Source organism: Phascolarctos cinereus, unplaced genomic scaffold, assembly GCF_003287225.1.
Source record: "Phascolarctos cinereus isolate Bilbo 61053 unplaced genomic scaffold, phaCin_HiC Scaffold_5;HRSCAF=322, whole genome shotgun sequence".
Classification (NCBI taxonomy): domain Eukaryota; kingdom Metazoa; phylum Chordata; class Mammalia; order Diprotodontia; family Phascolarctidae; genus Phascolarctos; species Phascolarctos cinereus.
The window spans coordinates 416,378,776-416,398,927 of NW_027555958.1; the positions used below are offsets into that span (position 1 = coordinate 416,378,776).

The 20,152-nt window shown below is 35.1% G+C and overlaps 1 protein-coding gene across 7 annotated transcripts in view; it reads right to left on the minus strand.

Annotated features, from left to right (window-relative positions):
* Positions 1 to 20,152, minus strand: part of DNM3 (dynamin 3) — a 682,754-nt gene that overhangs the window by 483,182 nt on the left and 179,420 nt on the right. The gene's annotated exons all lie outside the window — the stretch shown is intronic.

Consider the following 20,152-nt stretch of genomic DNA (forward strand, 5'->3'; position numbering starts at 1 on the left):
TACAACATGTATATAGACGAGTAAACAGAAGGCAATTTGAAAAGAGAGGGAGGACTGACAACTTAGTGGGAAGAGGGAGAGATCAAGAGGTGGTATCTGAACTACAAATTGAAGGTTCCAGCTGAAGAATTTGCCACACACACTCCCTGTCTCCTAACCCAGTATAACTAACACATACTTTCAATTTTGTTTCCCACTGCCTCTTTCTCCTTTTCCCCTCCTGGCTAGACACTGACCTCTCTACACTAGACTTATTCCACCTTCTAAATGGTGGTGGCCCAATTGTCTCCATGCTCCAATACCCTTTGAGCCAGACACTCTAATTCACTTTAAGAACTCCTAGGCCAGAGTCTGGTCACACAAACAAGATTAAGGGCTAGACGTTTTTTCTGAGCCCCATAACCTCTCAAACTTCTCCAAAACAGAAATTATGCACCAAAGATAAAGCAACTTCAGTTGTCTCTGCATCTAGGACATTCAAGAGTCAAAAAGAAGGGAAGGTAAAACAAAACAAAACAAAAACCCATGAGTTCCCTGACACCAAGCTCATTCAACACTCCTCCCTAACTTCCCATGCTATAGGCAGCAAGGTTACACTAAAAGTTCTAAAGATCTGACACAGGCTTACACCAAAACTCACCCCCACAGTCCAGTTTCCCTTCCCTCTTTACAGTATTATGGAGGCTCCAGCACCAGGCTGCAGAAGTTTGGCTGGTCAGCAAAAAATAGCCAGTGGCCCCAACCATGTAACACCAGTTCCGCAGAACTATGAACTGCCAGTGCCAAGACAAACAACCCTGTAGTACCGGTGCTGCAACCTGAACTGTTGACCTCAGCCAGATAACTATGGAACAGAGGGAGGGGGACTGTACACTGGACAGGACACCCTGTGGGCAAAGGGGAGGAGGAGAAGGCAATGTTCAGCACTCCAATAAAGCTGAGGGGGAAAAGCATCCTGGTGGGGCCATTTTTGACCAACCAAAAGTCAATCAGGGCAGAGACCTAGGCTGGTGAACAATGTTACACAGTATTAGAGGAGGCTGAGACACTTTGAGATGCCGTCCCCAAAGAAACCACCAGGAGAGGAGACGAGGGTCACAAAGGGAATAGGGGAAAATCAAGAAAAAATGGGGAAAAGACTGAAATTACCAAAGATCTCAGGAAGAAGAAAACTTAAAAACCTCAAACGTAAGCAGAAAAGTCAACAGGGAAAATAATAGCAGAAGGAAATATGACCTCCAAATCTAGTAAATTAGTTCAGGCATCTATGAATGAATATTGCAAAACAAATTAAAATGACCCAACATTTCATGAGATGGAGGACCCTGTGGAATGCAAGGAGAATATGAACCACAACACACTGTTCCTGAGTATTTCAAAAGACAAAAGAGAATTATAAGAGAAGAATTTATGGCCTGCACAGCCAAAAAAAAAAAAAGTGAAGAACAAAGAATTGGAATCTGCAATAACAAGTCTCACCAAAAAAAAATTAAAGAGAAAACAATATTTTGGGAATGGAAATACATAGATGTGAAAGACAGTCTAGAAGAAAAAAACAGTAACATTAAAAGAAAATATGTTCACTATGTATGCAAAACATACAGAGCTCAGTGGGACAGGATACACAGAGACAACCAAAAGATCATAGGTCTCCCAGAAGAACATGAGAGGTCAAAAATCTTTAACAACATAATGAAGTAAATAGTAGATGAGAAGAGCCTAGAACTTCTGAACATAGAAAATGGAATAAAACCAATTAAAAGAATTCACACATCACCTGCAAGAGAAAAAAAAAACCAAAGCTGAAAACTCCAAGACACATAGCTGTTAAATTTAACAATTCAATTCAGAAACTATTCTTCAAGTGATCAGGGAAAAGGCCTCTAAATACAAAAGAAAATGAATTTGAATAATGCTAGACTATTCTTCAAAATCATAACATTATCATAATATCAAAAACATAAAGAGGGCAAAGAGCAATGAAGTTGAAAATTCAGCATAGAGTGACCTACCTTAAAAATCTGAGTTTAACCTTACACAAAAACAGATGTTCAATAACAGAGTCATTTGAAACATTTTTAGGAAAAAAACCCAGAACTGAAAATATTATTTATATCTTGAACACCCCAAAAAAACAGATATGCAAGAGGAATGAATAAAAATGCAGGAGACAAGGACAGCAACAGCAACAGAGTGACAGTACAGAAACCAGCAAGAGACTTTCTTTCAAGCAGAGTTGAAGGTAAAAGTCTGGTGGAGGGAAAAGTGAGCATGGAGCACAAAACCTAGTGATACTCTGACTACCAGTGAATTGATGTGTGTGTGTTGTGATTGTTGTTACTGTTGTTGTTGTTTTGAGGAAACACATTACAACATAGGAGCATACATAAAAGGGGGTAAGGGAACTACAGAGGGATAGGGAAGAATGTGTAATGTCATGGGGTCCAATCAAGGTTTAGCAGTAAGAGGAAGGTTACCCCTGTGGTCTCAGAAAAGAAGAGCCTGCAGGAAAATGGATGAGGAAGAAGGGGAAAGGATTAAAAATGGGGAGTGAAGTAAAGAAGCTTTACTGTGGTGGTGGGAAGCGGTTTCTTTGATGAATGTTCCTATGGGTGAAGAGAGATAGCAGACTATCTCAAGGGTGTTCGGGATGTTGTAATGGGTGTGGCCTTGGGGATTTGGTGCTTGAAAAGTCTACTTTCCCTACAGTGGGAGTTGGGGAGTTTGAACTCTTGGCAGCAACTATCACCTAGGGTAGTGGGAGAGTATAGACCCACAGAGGAGATTTGGAAGCACATGGGCAAAAAAAAAAAAAAGGTAACCAGAGAAGTATATAGATCAGTGATGGGCTGCATAATCAGAGATGTGGTTGGCAGGCCCTACCACCAGTTGTGTCCCCTCTGACACTGGCTAACATTGGCATTGTCCTGGGAGTGAAGTGAAATGGAAAGAGGGAATCCATGGAACAAGCTCTAGAAGGCAGCAACAAAAACCTACCTAAAGGGGAGAGCCTAGAATGGACACATTGGAAGCTTTGATTACATGAAGAATACAGAGAAAAGAGAGACTGGAAAACTTTAAGAGTCATGAATTAGAGAATGAGGTTCTGAAATAAACAGAAAGCAAGGATAAATAAGGAAGAGAATACAAGAAATCCTTTCTTGGCAAAGGGCAACGAAAATGAAATGTTAAAAATTAAGAAGAAGAGAGAATCTAATTGACTAACTGAGAAGAAAAATGAGGTGAAGAATTATAAAACTAGATAAAAGTAGGAAAGAAGAACAAACAAAACCTAAATGACAAAGGGGTAATAAACAAGAGTATGGGATCAGAGATGAAGGGAAGAGAACTAGTGGGAACACGTCCACCTTAAAAAAGAATAAAGCAAACTGAAGGATTATAGTACTGTGCTTTCCACAGAAGAGGGGAAAAAAGTACAACTTGAAAAAAAACCCTCAGTATTACAGACAAATAGAGGAAAATGTAAACCTAAATCTCATAAAACTAAATATGAATGTATTAAATAATCCAATAAAATGAGTGATAGACTGAATACAAAAAAAAACCCCTACAATCTGTTACTAAAAAACACATACACCCCCCAAAAATACACAAAATAAAGCTGAGATAATAGGGGGGAAATGACCATGCATCAAGTGAATGCGAAAAAAAAAAAAGCAGGATTGGCAATCATGCTATCCAACAAAGCAAAAACAACCATTTAAAAATTAGAAAGAGATGCACTATTATACGGAAACGAACCATAGACCAAAAAAACCCAGTATTAGTAATAAATTTAAACATTACAAATACCTTAGCATTTGAATTCATAAAGGAAAAATTACATGAACTATGAGAAGACGTAAAGAGCAACACAATAATGATAGGTGATTTTAGTATCACTCTATCAGTTTGGGATAGATCTAACAGAAAGATAAATAAAAGGGACAATATGGAATGAACAACTTACTGGAGAAAGTAAAAAGATTTGTCGTATTTTCTAAATAGAACAGAAAAAATATATACCTATTTCTTAGTATTACATGGAACTTTTGCAAAATTGACTACATACCAAAGCAGAATGATATTGCAAACAAGTATAAAAAGTCAGAAACAGTTAATGATCTTTCACAGATCAGACCCAACTGTAGAGTTGACAATAAAACCCTAAATAATGAGTGGGTCAAAAAACAAATCATAGAAACAATTAATAATTATGTAAAATTGTGTAATAATTTTGTAATTATTTGTAAAATAATTATGTAAAAATAATAATGAAACACCATTCCAAAATTTCTGGGAGGCAGCTAAAATACTTCTGGGGAGGTGGGGGTAGGAATCATATTCTTACAAACATAAATTAACAAAATAGAAGAAGAGAGGTCTGATAAACTAAATATAATTTTTTTTAAAAAATCAGAAAGCCGACACATAAGCAAACCTAAAATAAGCACAAAATGGGAGATAATAAAAATAAGAGGGGGAATAGATAATGTGGAAACAAAAAAACACAGGAATGATAAAAAACTAAAAGCTGGTTCTTTGAAAAGATTAATAAAATTTAAAAACCCTTAGCTAATCTGATTAAAAAGTAGAGAACAATCAAATCAATATAACAATAAATGAGCAAAGTGAAATCCCAGCAAAACCAGCAGAAATAAAAGAATAATCAGAAAATATTATTCATGGTTACATGCTTAAAAAAAAGAACCCAAAAGAAATAGAGGAATACCTTCAAAAATATAAAATATCTAAACTCTCAGAAGACCAAATAGAGATCTTAATCCAATTTAAGAAAAGGAAATAGATCCAACTGTAAAGGAACAAAGGGGAAAAAACTCTTGATCCTCATGGATTAATGAGAATGGAGAGTGCTATCAAAATTTTAAAGAACAGTTAGTACCCATACTTCACAAATTATTCTAAAAAATTGAGAAAGAAAGCACCCTATCAGAATTCTTTTATGAGACAAACAAACCTAAACCAGGCAAAAAATAAAACACAGAAAGAAAACTATAGGACAATATCATTAATGAAATTTTACTCAAAATTTTTAAACAAAATCCTGACAGACTGTAGCAATTTATCTGAGAAATCCTTCATTATGGTCAACTGAGATTTTTACCAGGGATGCAAAGATAGTTTAACATTAGGAAAACAGTCAAGAAATTATTCATATTGAAAACTAAAACACTCAAAACCACATGATCATCTCAACAGATAAAAAAAGTCTTTGACAAACAATACTCTTTTATGATAAAAACCTACAAAGTGTAGACATACAGGGATCTTTTAATATCATAAAATGTTTCCAACCAAAACCAAAAGCAAGCACCATATGTAGTGGATATATACTAGAACCTTTTTCCAGTAAATACAGAAGTGAGGCAAAGGATGCTCACTTTCCCCACTATTATTTGATATAGTTCTGTAAATGCTAGCAACAGCAATAAGACAAGAGAAAGAAATTAAATACATAAAGATACGTAAAGAGGAGATAAGACTGTCCCTATTCACTGATGATACGTTAGTTTACTTGAAAACTCCTAAAGAATCAGCAAAGATACTAATTGAGACAATTAATTGCTTCAGCAAAATTGGAGACTACAAATAAATCCTCAAAAATCAATAAAATTTCTATATAATAATAAGGCACGAGAAGCAATAATAAAAAAGGAAATTCCTTTCCATATAACTAAAAATGCAAAAAATATCGGTGGAAATGGCCTACCAAAACACACAAAGGACTTGCATAGATTTACTTACAAAGTGACCCTTGAAGAAAAAATTTAAATAGATGGAAGAATACTCAGTGCTTATGATGAGGCCATGCCAATATAATAAAAATGACAATACTATGCAAACTAATTTACACCTTTAATGCTCTGCCAATAGAATTACCAAGGGGATAGTTTATGAAACTTGATGAAACAATAATAAATTTAATTTGAAAAAACAAAAGATCTACCATAGCATGGGAAATGATGAAAAGAAGTAAGGATGGAGGCAGAATTTCACTTTCAGATTTGAGATTATATTATAAAGCAACAGTCATCAAAACCATCTGGTATTAATTAAAAAATAAAGAGATAGATTAATGGAACAGACTAGACAAGGAAGAATTAGAAAAATGGTATTCAACAACCCAGTATTTGATAAAGTGGAAAACATAAATAACTTAGTAAGAATTCTTTATTAGATTAAAAAAAATCCTCTGGGAAAACTGAAAATCAATCTGGCAGAAATTGGGCTGATATCAATACCTTATGCTATAATGCAAAATACATTCTAGATGAATATATGACCTTAATATTAAAGATCATATACCTCTAACAGCTAAGGGTAGGAAATATATCCTTAACCAAACAAGAGAGAGGAAATTACAAAAGATAAAAAAGATAACTTTGATTACTTGAAACTGAAAGGCTTCTGCACAGACAAAATTAGTGCACCTAGGATAAGAAAGGAAGTGGTCAAATGGTGGAAAAATCTGTATCAAATTTCTCAGATAAGGGTTTGGTATCCAAGACACATAAATAAATGTGTGTATATCTTATAATCATTCTCCAACAGATAAGTGATCAAAGCATATAACAAAACTTTCTCAAAAGGGGAAATGCAATGTGCTACAGCCCAACTATCAATAATAAGAGAAATGCAAATCAAAACAGCCCTGAGGTTTCATCTCACACCTTATAAATTGGCAAAAATGACCCCCAAAATGGCAATAGTCAATGTTAGAAGGGCTGCAGAATGATAAGAAAACTAATACGATGTTGGTGCTATGAAATGGCACAACCATTTTGGAAAATAGTTTGTAATTATATAAATAAAGAGAGTAAAATGTCTATAACCTTTGAACCAGAGACACCATTAATGGGCATACAGCCCAAGGAAGCCACTGATAAGAACAAAATATCCCCACATGCTACAAAATATTTATAGCAGCACTTGTTGTGATAGCTAAGGATTGGAAACAAAGTTGATATCCATCAACTGAGAAATGGCTAAACAAATCATGGTATATGAATGTAATGGAGTATCACTGTGTTATGAGACAATGCGTGCGACGAATACAGAAAAGCATAGAGAGATCTCTATGAACTCACATAGAATGAGATAAGCAAAGCTAAGAAAACAACATGCAGAGTGACAACAGTGTTGTGAAAGGAAAGCACAACCACTCGCCCAAAATCAAAAGTAAATGTAATAAAATTATAAAGGTCAGATGAGAGTTGAATGAAGAGATATGAGAGGACATCCCCAACCCAACACTGCATGGAGGTAGGAGGTCCACAGGAGGAGGAAAGGGAGGAATACTTGGGATAACTAAGATGATATAAGACACGGAAGACATCAATAAAAATTTATTTTAAAAAAATAAAGAAAACCTAGGAGTTGGAAGCAGTGTCTGTATAAAGCAGATACTTGATTTCATGCCAAAAGACACAAGCAACAATCCTGCCTCTCAATTTGACAGCAGGATGGCTTGGGCAAGTCACTTACATCTCTGAACATCAGAGTTTTTATATGAGAAATTAGAAGGATATCTTTGGGGCCTCTCGTGCGTGATCATAGGATCATAGATTTAGAACTGTAAGGGAACTTAGATGTCCCCTGATCCACCCCAAAGAGGCCAAGGGACTTGCCCCAGGTGCTTATGATGGGAAGTAAGCGATGGAATTCAAACCCTGACCCTATGGTACAGACCAGCATGTCTCCACTACATCAAACCGTCTTGATTGTAAAGTTCAAATAAAGTAGAGAATTTTAACAACTGTAAATTAAAAAAAAATCCTACTTGCTTTCTTATCTATGCTGCTCTGGAAGCCTTAGGACCTCTAGACCTTTTCATCTACCATTTGGGTGAAATGAACTCTCCTTTATGTTTTGTCTTCCAAATCAACTCTGAAACTCGCATCTCCTGATCCTGGCCCCTGGGATCCTTCTTCCTTCCTATTGGAGAGGATGAAGGGGAGATTCTGGAGGTTTCCTCCCACATCTTCCACCAGTTAAGGAGGATACCCAGGGCATTCACGTCATCATTTCCTACCCAACTTCTCTCCTGGAATTCATGATCTCCAGGGACTTATCATTCTGCAGGATGAAATCAACTCTGTAACTCATGCCTCCTCAGATCACTTCCCTCCCAGGCTGCAGAACTTCATCGTGCCCCCTGTGGCTGCCCTTCCCCAACACTTTTTTCTGGCTTCTTTTTTTCGGAGGGGGGGCGCTAGGCAATGGGGTTAAGTGACTTGCCCAGGGTCACACAGCTAGTAAGTGTTATGTGTCTGAGGCCAGATTTGAACTCAGGTCCTCCTGAATTCAGGGCCGGTGCTCTATCCACCGCGCCACCTAGCTGCCCCCTTGGCTTCTTTTTATGTGTCATCTTCCCCCATTAGATTATGAGCTCTTTGAAGGCAGAGATTATTTTATGCCAGTCTTTGTATGCTTAGCATAGTGCCCAGCACACAGGCACTTAATACATGTTTACTGACTCCAACTCCCAATTAGAGTCTGACTCCTTTAAAGCAAGCACTGTGTTTTTTTCTATGTGTATCCATAGCCCTTAGTACTGTGCTTGTCACAAATAAAGCACTTAATAAATGCTCATTCATTGTTCATTCTAAAATGTGGAGAGAGTGCATTCCAGGAACCAAGAATTAACAATTTGTTATGAATGAACAGCAGAGGGTCCTATACTTGGTATTACAGTAAGAGAGACACACATAAAAAGGGCAGAGGGAAATTTGTTTGGCTGAAGTGGTAGAGCATTTAAATTCTCTCAGGTCCCTCCTTACAGATTAAGGAGTCGCATTAATATGTTCTTAGAGGGTTGTCCTGAATGCCCATCTAGCATGTGATATAGTCATTGAATTGACAGAGAGTTTTGAGTTGTAGCCGTGTAGCATGTACTTATCTGGGAACTCAAGACCTGCCAATGCAAGTGCAAATTAGGACAGGGCAAGAGCAAAGATCCACACCACTTGCAGATAATATGGAAGATACTGGGTTTTTGTGTATGTGAGCAGCCTTATTTTGTTTAGTCTTACTGATAAATTTTCTTGGGTTAGGAGCACATGAACTACAACTAATTTTAATATATGGTTCACAGAAGCATCAGACAGTAGCATAAATTTCTCAAAAAGATAGCTTTTGTATTATTCAAACATAAGACAAGCAAGCAACAGGAATATTTGGATATCAATATAAAGATTCATTTGGGTTATTCACAGGGCTTGTGTTATCTATGGTTATCTTCCCTGACTTACTTTCCGACCACGTGTTTTATTCAAAAGCAAGATAATCTTCCTGCTTGAGAAGAAAGGGAAAAAGCTTGATTAAGTATTCCTTATACTTGGTTCACAAGGAGGAGTTCCTAAGCAGAGTAGAAGAAATAATTCATAAGGATAGTGGCAGCAGTGGGAGGGGGAGGGTGGAAGGACTATGTGTAAGAACTAGGTATTAAAAACAGTATAAACAAACTGATGAATGGAAAAAATATGACACAGAGGCTAAGAATGAACTAAAAGACATGTTTAGGTGATTATTAGAAGAAATTATAAAATCATCGAAGCTAAGATATGCAACATGTATGAAGCTCTTCCCATAAAGGATAAAACTAGTCCTTTTGAAGAAAAAACAGCACCCAATGTTAAAGATCATGACTTTGAAAGAGAAAAGAGGGGGTGAAAAGTGAATTGCTGGTATAGAAAGAGAAGATTTGTTTTATTGGATTAAGATATCAGAATGATGACCTCATAAAAAGGGATGGAGTGGATCTCATGAAAACTAGAAAGCATATGTACAGCAGATTTTCAGACCTGATCAAGAGGTCTAAAGCTAAAATGTTAGAGGGAAGAAGGTTGAAATGGCTATATACTATACTTACTATAAAACTTGATACTATAAAAGAAAATTGATACAATATTAAAAAGATAGGAATAAAGCTCACTAATTCACAGGAAAAAATAATAGAAGAAAGGATCAGGAACAGCATTTAAGGCCAAAGATATCTACATATCAATGCATGGCAACACATAAAATAGACTTATATTCAGTATAATATATGACCTTATAAATATCTCTGAGACTTGATGGGATGGATTTACAACTAGAATAGTAGAGAAAGAATATAGCTTAGTTTAAAAGAAATTGGTCTAAAGGAACAGTTGGGAGAGTCAAACTGTATGTCATAAAGATGAGAGAAGAAGCATAGGGAGAGGTATGTAGGTGAGGATAAAATGACAGAAGTAATTACACACTGCTGAGCCAAATGGAAAATAAAAATTTATTTCCTACACAGATCACAAAATTCAGAAAATGTTATAGTGAGATGGAGTACCATAACTATTTCCTAGACATCTGCTAAAAGTTTCAATATGTTGAAAGCAGAGCAATTTATAAATTCTTGCCTTGCTGACAAATTCATTCCTCAGAAAATAGAGGAAGCATCAAGAGAGAACTACTACTGTGAGCTTAATTCTCATGTTTAAGGGACGATCTAGTTAGTAAAGTGGGAATGGCAAGCACCTTGGATTAAAGTAACCATGTCTTCTTAAAATTCATAATAAGCAGTGTTAGACAGAGATACATGCCCTCACTAGAAAAACAGGTTTCAGGGGGGAAATGTAATGATTGGTATGAGTTAATGGGAACATAGTTAAATTGTGATGGGAAGCTCTCCAAAATAAAAGTCTGTCAAAAATCATCTGATGAATAAGAAAAAGGAGAAGCGTCTAAAAATACCAATATTTTTATACAGGAATCTATTTGATGATCTTGAACGTAAAAAGTGCACAAACCAAAATGTAAATTGAGATACACAATATGGATGAATATACAAGAATGGCACTCTAAAATTAATATCAGAAAGGACAAAGGCCAGGGTTAATTAAGGCTTGCAAAGAATACCTAAAGATAACCCAAAAGGGCATTTTTAATGGAATGTTTTCAGTAAAAAGAATAAAGAAGGGAAAAATCCATTGCTTGCCACAGAAGGTATTGACTATGAAAGACAGAAAGCGTCCACTTCTTCTACTTCAATCTTATTAGTCAAAAATACTGACACCTAGTAATACTTGTAAACATTTATCAGGGCGGTAAGGAGAAAATTAAATCAGCCACTAAATACAATTGGAAACAGTTGTGTCATGTACACTAAAAGTCTTTTACAAAATAGTCATCTCAGATCAACAGAAGATCATTCTCCATTCAGTGTCATCATCCTGCAAGCTAGGTTGCCATAGCATCTACACCTGTTTCTCTATGTCCTTCTTTAATATGGTTGATAATTGTTTTGGTGATTACCACCCCCTCAAGATTCTTTGTCATATGTGCTTTTGTTGATATTGTCTACAACCCCTAGTCTCATCTTGTCTACCAGCTGCAATGCTCCTCCCTCCTTTCTGTTGTTGCTGCCTATATACCTTTTCCAGCTGGGCAACTTGGATTTCACACTTCCCAGAACCTATCTGATGATATCTGTTTTCTAAAAATTTCTTTACTGTTTTTTCATCTGTATGTAATTGGGATAATTTAAATAACAATGCAATTTCCCAAAGGCAATCCATTCTCTTCTCTTCTTCCTGTGAAATTCTGGGCATATTTGTAGTGTCCAACCAAGATATATAACCACATGCATGCATATCCGTGTGTGTGAGTATGTGTGTCTGCATGTGTGGATATGTGTGTGTGTGTGTGAGTGTGTGTGTGTGTATGAGCTCTATAGGTTTTTGTTCCAAGTGCATATCATTCTGGCCATTCAGAATTCTTTATTCATTTGTTTTTTCCTGTGTGGATAGGTAGACTAAATTCTTTACAGTGATACTGGATGTCATTTAGGAATCTTGACCATGTCCTGGGATGTCAAACAATCTCCAAAATCATTTTCAAGCAGAAAAATCTAGCAGACCTCACCATCTATATGAAATTTCTCAGACAAGGACCCCATACTATAACTTTTCCATGACAGTAGATAATATTTTAGTGAGCATAGTTCTTATTTCATCCATTATGGGATACTAAAGATCAGTGAGTTATCAAACAGGATTATCTCTGTTATATATTTCAAGAAATCTTATAATTCGATAAAATTTTAAGATGTCTTTTTCACGGAAGTCACCCTTTTTGATAGAGAGCCTTTAAGGCAGAATTTTGCTCTACTAAATCAAATGTTTTTTTATAGTCAATAAACAATATGTACAGTGAGATCTTGTATTCTGTGTCCTATCAGTTGTGTGATAGCATTGATGTGGTCTATCAAAGAATACCACTTTAGAAACCCTATCTGAATCCTTTCTAATGCCCTCATCCAAGATATGCCCACTGTACGTGTAGATTTTTGAGATTACATTTTCACATATATGAGAAAGTACATACATGGATATGTTATTGTTGATGTTCTCTTAATTTTTTTTTGGTAAACAGAAAGTATGACATTTTTTCTTTACATTTTAATTTTTTTATGTGTTTCAAGAATTTATCAATGTTCTCAAAACTGTGTTTTTTAAGCATAGACATTCATATACATTTAGTATAGTTCCATTTCTAACCTTTTTTTCTTCAGTGCTATTTATACTTTTTCTGACAGTAATTTGGCTCCAAAATATTTGATGCTGAAAAGTATTTGTTTAAAAGAAAGGTTACAAATCTTTCCCATATTTCATCTGTTGTCTTCCTTCAAGTTTTATCATTAAATGCCTGTGAGATAACTGAATCTCTCACCAAGCTTCCTTTAAACATTTTCACCACACCACTACTTCTCATTGTTCTATAAAGCAATACTGTTCATAATCTTCCATTATCCTTCTCCCTAAGATTTTACAAATGCAGTTATATTCTAAATGAGTTTTGTGATGGGTGCCAGATCTTTCCACTTGTCAAGTAAGCCAAATGTTTGCTGACTAATGTGGTTTTAGACTCCTTTGATCTCATTATGGGAAATGATTTCTATAGCTTAAACTTATATTTGGAATCAGTCGGAATCAGAGTCAATATCTTTTCCTCCATCTACTACCCAATTTGAGGCATCAATAACTCATTTTAACAGGTCAGGTTGGAGTTGTTTTAATTGCATACTATAGATTTTTCTCATTTTTATTCTTTCTTCTTCTAGCTTTATATTAATTTTGATATTTGCTCTAACTCATCAGTGATCTGACTGTACATAGAAGTGCATTCAGAAATGATATCCATATCAATAATAAGTCATTTCCTGTCTATTAAAATATAATAAATTTTTATGACACTGTTTTGTACCTGACATATTCTTCTGATTCTTTTCTCAAGGAAAATATTTATAATGTATGAAGCTTATATGTCAGCTTTGGTCCACTTCTTTATCCTGACCCACAACTACCGATATTTTTTGCCTTTTATGTATGCCAACTTTTGCATTGAAGTCACCAAGTATGAAAGTATATAACAAAATAATTCTTAATCAAATCAGGAATTGATCTCTTTATTAAAAAAACAAAAATGGATAATTGAAGAGCTTTTGCATGAACAAAATATACTTAGGATAAAAAAGGAAGTTGTGGACAGGGAAGAAAATATTTCTTTCAAATATCTCTGATAATGAATGAATACTCAATAAATTAATGAATTAAAGAATGAAAAGAACATTAAATGTTTACTATGTGCACAGTACACAAGAAAGATAAAAGTAAGGTAGTTCTTAAAATCAAGAATTGCAATTCCTGGTATACGTGGGTACAGAGAACTAGTCTGTCTCCACAAAGATCTGCAGGGAAATGCTAGCTGAGATATTAGTAGTGGTTTGAACTGCCTGGAACCTCCTTCTGTCTTTCCTTTAAGGTAACTTGCGCCTTTAGCAGCTAGGATTGCTTGCCCTAAATGGGGAAAGAAGTTATAGTCTATCTGAAATCTGGGATATATAGGGAAATAACTGAAGTAGAAGTCCAATAGTCATCCAGTCAATAAATGGTCAAGGAATATGTTCAAAGAGTTATGAACTGAAAACTATTAACAGCTGTATGAAAGATTTCTCCAAATTGTTAAATTAGGTAACTGCAAATCAAACCATCTCTGAGGTGTTACCTCACTCCCAGCAAACTGGCAAAGATGATAAAAGATGGGAGTAATCCATGTTGGAGAGTTTGTGGAAAGACAGGTACAGTAACCCAGTATTAACAGAGGTGAGAGTTGGTCCAATGATTAAGCTAAACAAGTAACTATAATATACATCTATTTTGATCCAGAGATTCAACTGTATGGCGCAAATTCCAAGCAACTTGATGATACATCTCATATGTAACAGATAACTCACAGCAACATTTTTGATACCAAGAAAAAACACTAGAAACAAAGCAGATGTATATGGATTAGGGAATAATTAAACAAATTATGGCACATTGGTGTGATGGAATATTATTGTGTCACATTAAATGATGAATACAAAGAACACAGATACTTAAGTAGTTAGGCAGTGTAGGGGATAGACCTCTGGGCCTAGAGTCAGAAAGACCAGAATTAAAATCTGGCCTCAGATACTAACTCTGTGAACCTGGGAAAGTCACTTAACCTCTGTTTGCCTCAGTTTCCTCAACTGTAAAATGGAGATAATAATAGCACTTATCTCACAGGGTCCTTGTGAGGTTGTAAGAATCTAATTGCATAATATCTGTAAATTTCTTAGCACAGTGCCTGGCATATAGTATGCACTATATAAATGTTGGTTGTCATCATCATCATCTTTGTAACCTTGGAAGGATTACAAGGAGTTGTTGGCTGGACAAAACAGTCATGGGATTTGTAATCATTACAAAGAAAGAAAATAAATGTGATGTTAACCTCTGGACGTGGGGATAGAGATTTTTGGTATAGGTTGTGATGGAAGGTTTGGCACTCTCAAGGAGAAAGAGGAGGGGAGAAGACAGAGGTAACAGTTTTCCCATGGCAGCATTAGTACCCACAACAAAATCTGGTATCGACCACATCCTTAGTTCCCTTCTTCAAGACCATGAGAGATCACTTCTAAATAGATCATCTGGCAGGTGTGTGAATGTGTACTTGATCAGGCAAAAATTGTCCCAGTACAGCTAAGAAGAATGAGAGATCCAAATGATGCCCAGGCCTTACTTCTGTTTAATCACGAGTTTTTATTCTGTGAAAGGACACATGTTCCAGATGCATGCATATATTTCACATAAACACCTGTGACTGGCCCTGATTTTATGTTGTGTGGCTTCCCTTAAGCATAACATTCCATGTGCTATCAGACTTGGTTAATGGTTGGTTGATTTTGCTGACCTGTTTGTCACCTTGTTTTTATTTATTTATTTTTGGTTGCAATGGATGACTCTCTAGGTAGAAGAAATGAAAATGAAATTAAAAAATAAAGTTTTTTTTAATAATGGGTTGGAATAAAAAAAAATCAAGGACCTTAAGACTAAAACAATAGCTATTTACTTGTCATTTTAAAAATCATTCTAGATATTGTCCTTACTCTCAACAAGAGAATGTATACCCAAAATACTTTGTGAGATATATGCTAAAATGAAAAATCTACTGGCAATATCAGAATGCAATCAGAAGACAGAAGGTCTAATTGTGATGCTGTCACTAAGTAGGTGTGTTCTTGAGCAAATGACTTGAGCAAATATCTGAACTTCAAATTCCTCATTTAGTTAACCGAAAAAATTTGTTATTACATGCGAGGGGGGGGGAGGGAGAAGGGAATAAATAGTGATAGTGCCTACTTTGTGCAAGGATAAGCACTTTATAAATATTATATCATTTGATCCTCACAACAACACTGGGAGGTAAGTGCTATTATTATCTCCATCTTATAATCGAGCAAACTGAGGCAAACAGATTAAATGACTTACCCAGGGTCGTGTACAGTTAAGTGTTTGAGGTAAAATTTGCATTCATGTCTTCCTGATTCCAGGTCCAGCACTCTATCTACTGTGCTACCTAGCTGCCTCCAATATGTTATAGTAAATCAGTAGAATAGATTAGATATATAAGATTTAGAAGCAAGTACATACAGTTTATCTAAAGTTCAATAAACACAAGAATACAAATTGTTGTTCATAGATCTCATCATTCAACAAAAATCTCTAGGAAAACCATATAGTAATTTGGTGGAAAATAGATTATATCAGCATACTATACAATGAATGTATCCCAAATTTAAAAAATATATAAATTATCACACTATGAAAACATGAGGAAAATATCTTTCATAACTATAGATAGGAAAATTCTTGATCATCTGTCACCTAGAGGAAGTTATAAAAGACAAAACAGGTGAACTGATTGTATTAAAATAAAAAGTTCTGAGCAAATATAAACATTGCTTAAGAATCTGTAAAAGTGTCTCAGACTGGGAAAAATGTTTCCATTAAACATTTTTTATAAAAAACTAACATCCAAAATCCATATGGAATTAATAAAATCTAGAAGATTAAACAGTATTCCACAGTACATAAGCGGTTAAAGATTACAAACAGGCATTTTCAAACAAAGAAACACAAACTGTCAACAACCATAGCCAAAGCATTCAAAATTGCTAATAAAAATGCAAATTAAAATAACTTTCAGCTATCAACCTACATCTAACCCATTTGTAAAAATGGTAAAATATTAGTAATTATGTGCTTGTGCCAGCTCATATGGCTAGACGGCTCATTCATCAGTCATGCATTAAATTCCACCCCAAACTTAATACACTCAGCTCATGTGGGTACCCCTCCCCAGCCTCCCTCCTGCCTTTTACTTCTTTCTCTGGGAACCATAATCAAATCAATAATATTGTTTCTGGGAAGGGCACATCAAGCCATTCTGTTATATCTTCATTCCTCACGCAAAACAAAACAAACAAACATCCCTGGCCATTACTCCCCTATATATGTTTACTCTGTATATGATGTCTTCCCTAGTCAGAGTGCAATCTCTTTGAGGGCAAGGACTATCCCACTTCTGCATTTGTATCCCTAGTGCTTGGCAAATAATAGGGATAAATGCTTTTTCATTCACTCATTCTGTTAAGTTGAGAAAAATTCGATGCTATTCAGGCTGTGGAAAAGCAGGCCACCTAATTCATCCTTAGTGGAGATGTGATTTTTTTCTGATGATTTCAGAAAATATATGTTGTACACATTTTCAGAAAATCTATAGTATTTGCGTTATTCATACCCTTTGATTCAATGATCCCACAATGAAATTATGATCCATAGAAGTATTAGAGGGGAAAAAATCTATCGCCACAAAAATATTGATAGTGGCAGGACTTTTAACAGCAAAAAGTTGGAAATAAAGACAGTGTTCAATCCAGCACAACAAGCATTCATTAAGCACTTATTTTGTGCAAGACACAGTAGTAGGCAAAGGGCTGTGAGTGAGAAATGGCAAGAAGGCCATTGTTTCTGGATCTCAGAGTATGGGGACTACAGTGGAATAAGAATGGAAAGGTAGGGAAAATCCAAGCCGTGAAGTGTTACGATATACAAGAGCCAAAGAGGGGCTTTTAGATTTGATCCTGGAGGTGATAGAAAGCCACTGGAGTTTATTGAGTAGAAGTCAGAGCGGAGTGCAGAGAGACTTGAGACAGGGAGATCAACCAGAAAGTGATTGTAATCCTATAGAAATCAGGTGATCAGGGCTTATACGATAGTGGCAGCTGCATCAAAGGAATGGATATGAGAGATGTTGGGAAGGTAATTCCACAGGAGCTGACCACAAATTAGATTTGGGGGTGGGGTAGGAAGACAATAAGGAAAAAGTGATATTACTGAACCTTGAAGGATGACTAACATTGAAGAATCAAATACAGGAAAACTTGCACAAAGTGAAATAAAATGAAGACATTGGATACATAAGATCGTATTGGTCCCTGTTGGCTGAAAAGATGTAAATAAGATTCAGGGTAAAAACAGTAGGCTACCTTGGTACGACCTTGTTAAAGATAAAGCACGCAACCTTCATTTTTTTTAATAAGTTGCAAATTATGAAAGTGTATCTCTACCATGCTATTAGTCATTAACAGGCTTCTATATCATTTTGCTTATAAATTTTCAGCTAGTATACTTTGTAGTTTGAGTGTTTACATTTATCAGCTTTGTTAAAATTTATCAATTTTAAAAATGGAAAGAAAATAAATCTACAAAGAAGACAAATGTTTAGCCCAAGCTAGACATGTTATTATATTTATCTTATATTAAACTCCATTGGCAGTTGGCATTAAAGTTATTCTATCGTATTTTTAGTTTTAGTGGGCTTTTCATTTTCTTTTAGTGATGGTACATAAAAGAGAAAAATCAAACACAACATTGTTATTGCCAACAATGTTTTTATTAGACAATTATATTAATGTAGCACTTGTTTTAATTACACTTAATTTTTTCAAAGTACTTTTACACTTAACTCATTTGATCACCACAATGTATTTATGCTACAAGTAGTACTACATTATTCCTATTTGATAAATATGGAAAATTAAGTCTAGATTCTGAAAATTTTTCAAATGTGTATTTCAGAGACAGAATAAAAGTTGAGCCATTCACTTTTACTAAAAAACTAAGACTAATGGCCATTTTTCCAAAACAGAATACCATACCAAAGAAGATACCATGAAAAACCGACATGTATGAACTAACAGTTGGAAGAGGGGGATCCACCCAATTATGGTACAAAGCTCTAAATTACGGTTTGAAAAAAAGCTAGATAAAGAAAAAAGACTTTCTGTTAGCTCAATAGCCTTCTACGTATTGTTGATTTTTGTCTCAGTATATGTTAAAAATCATTGTCTTTAGGCTATGAATCAAACTTGCCTCTGCTGTTTGGTACTTTCCATTAGTACATTTTACTAATTTACAAATTAGTTTCTTTTAAAAAATGGGCCAGTTTCTGAGTGTGAGATCTTAAATACACATTTGAAAAACACTAAAAGTTCCTGAGATATCTGAAGTCAAGGTATATTAAGAAAAAGGAATCATGGAATCTTAAGAGCTGGAAGGGAAATTGAAGGTCATCTAATTAATCATCCAAAGCGGTAATTTACAACATGCCTGTACCTAGTATCAAGAAGCCTCTACTTAAATAATTCCAGGGTAGTTAACTTATTTCTTCACAAAGGATCCCACATATTTCGGATGCCCTAATTGTTGTTAGAAAGTTCTTTATATTAAGTCAAAATCTGCCTCCTTATAAATTCAGTCATTGATCCTAGTTATCCTCTTGAGTTAAGAAGAATAATTCATTTTATAGAAAATACTCCGTCAACATGTTTTTCCTAAGATTTTACTTCTCCAGGCTAAACATCAATTACTTCTTTCAACTATTTCTCTTGTTACTGATTTTAGAGCAGTGATTTCAGAGGTAAATAGAAACAAGGCTACCTATCCATACCAAAGGATCCCTGTAGGCCACTGTGACTTAGTTTTGAGATGTAATATTATCTATGTGTGGTTGTATTTTTGTTTATTTTGTTAAATATTTCCCAATTACATTTTAGCCTGGTTCAGGTGGCTGGGCGTTTACACACTCACACACACTCACACCCACACACACTCACACCAGATAAGCTCTAGTTTCTTGATGTTACTTTTCAAATGTGTTGCTCAGAATTGAGCACACTATTCCAGATATGATCAGACCATTACAAAACACAGAGGAATTATTCTTCCTTTGATATATACAAAAATGAGAAGAAAGCACAAAGGAATTGAAATCTTCATCCATGAAGGAAACACCTTTGGGTGGAGGAGGGGCTAGGGAAAAACTCCCTTTACTAAAATAAATTAGCAATTACAGTAAGGTCCCAATTAGTGTAAACAATAAATTCTGTGGTACATTGCATTATTCAAATTTACACTAGTCAAAGTTTTATGTAAAATCTGATCATTAGTTCCAGTCCAATGGAAATAAGCAATGAAGTCTTTTTTAAAACAAGTTTTTGTTGATTTATTAGCATAACACAACAGTAAAGGATGAGGAAAATGTACTTCTGATTCAAGTTTGTTTTAGTAGTTAGAGAAAACAAAATTTATTAATTGCTGAATATCATACCTAAAGATAAGCCTACACTAACCACGTGACAATAACATGATTATTGGTATTTAAAACATATTAGCGGAGTAAACTAAACTGTCTTCTCTTCCATTAAATCTTCATATAAATATTGGTA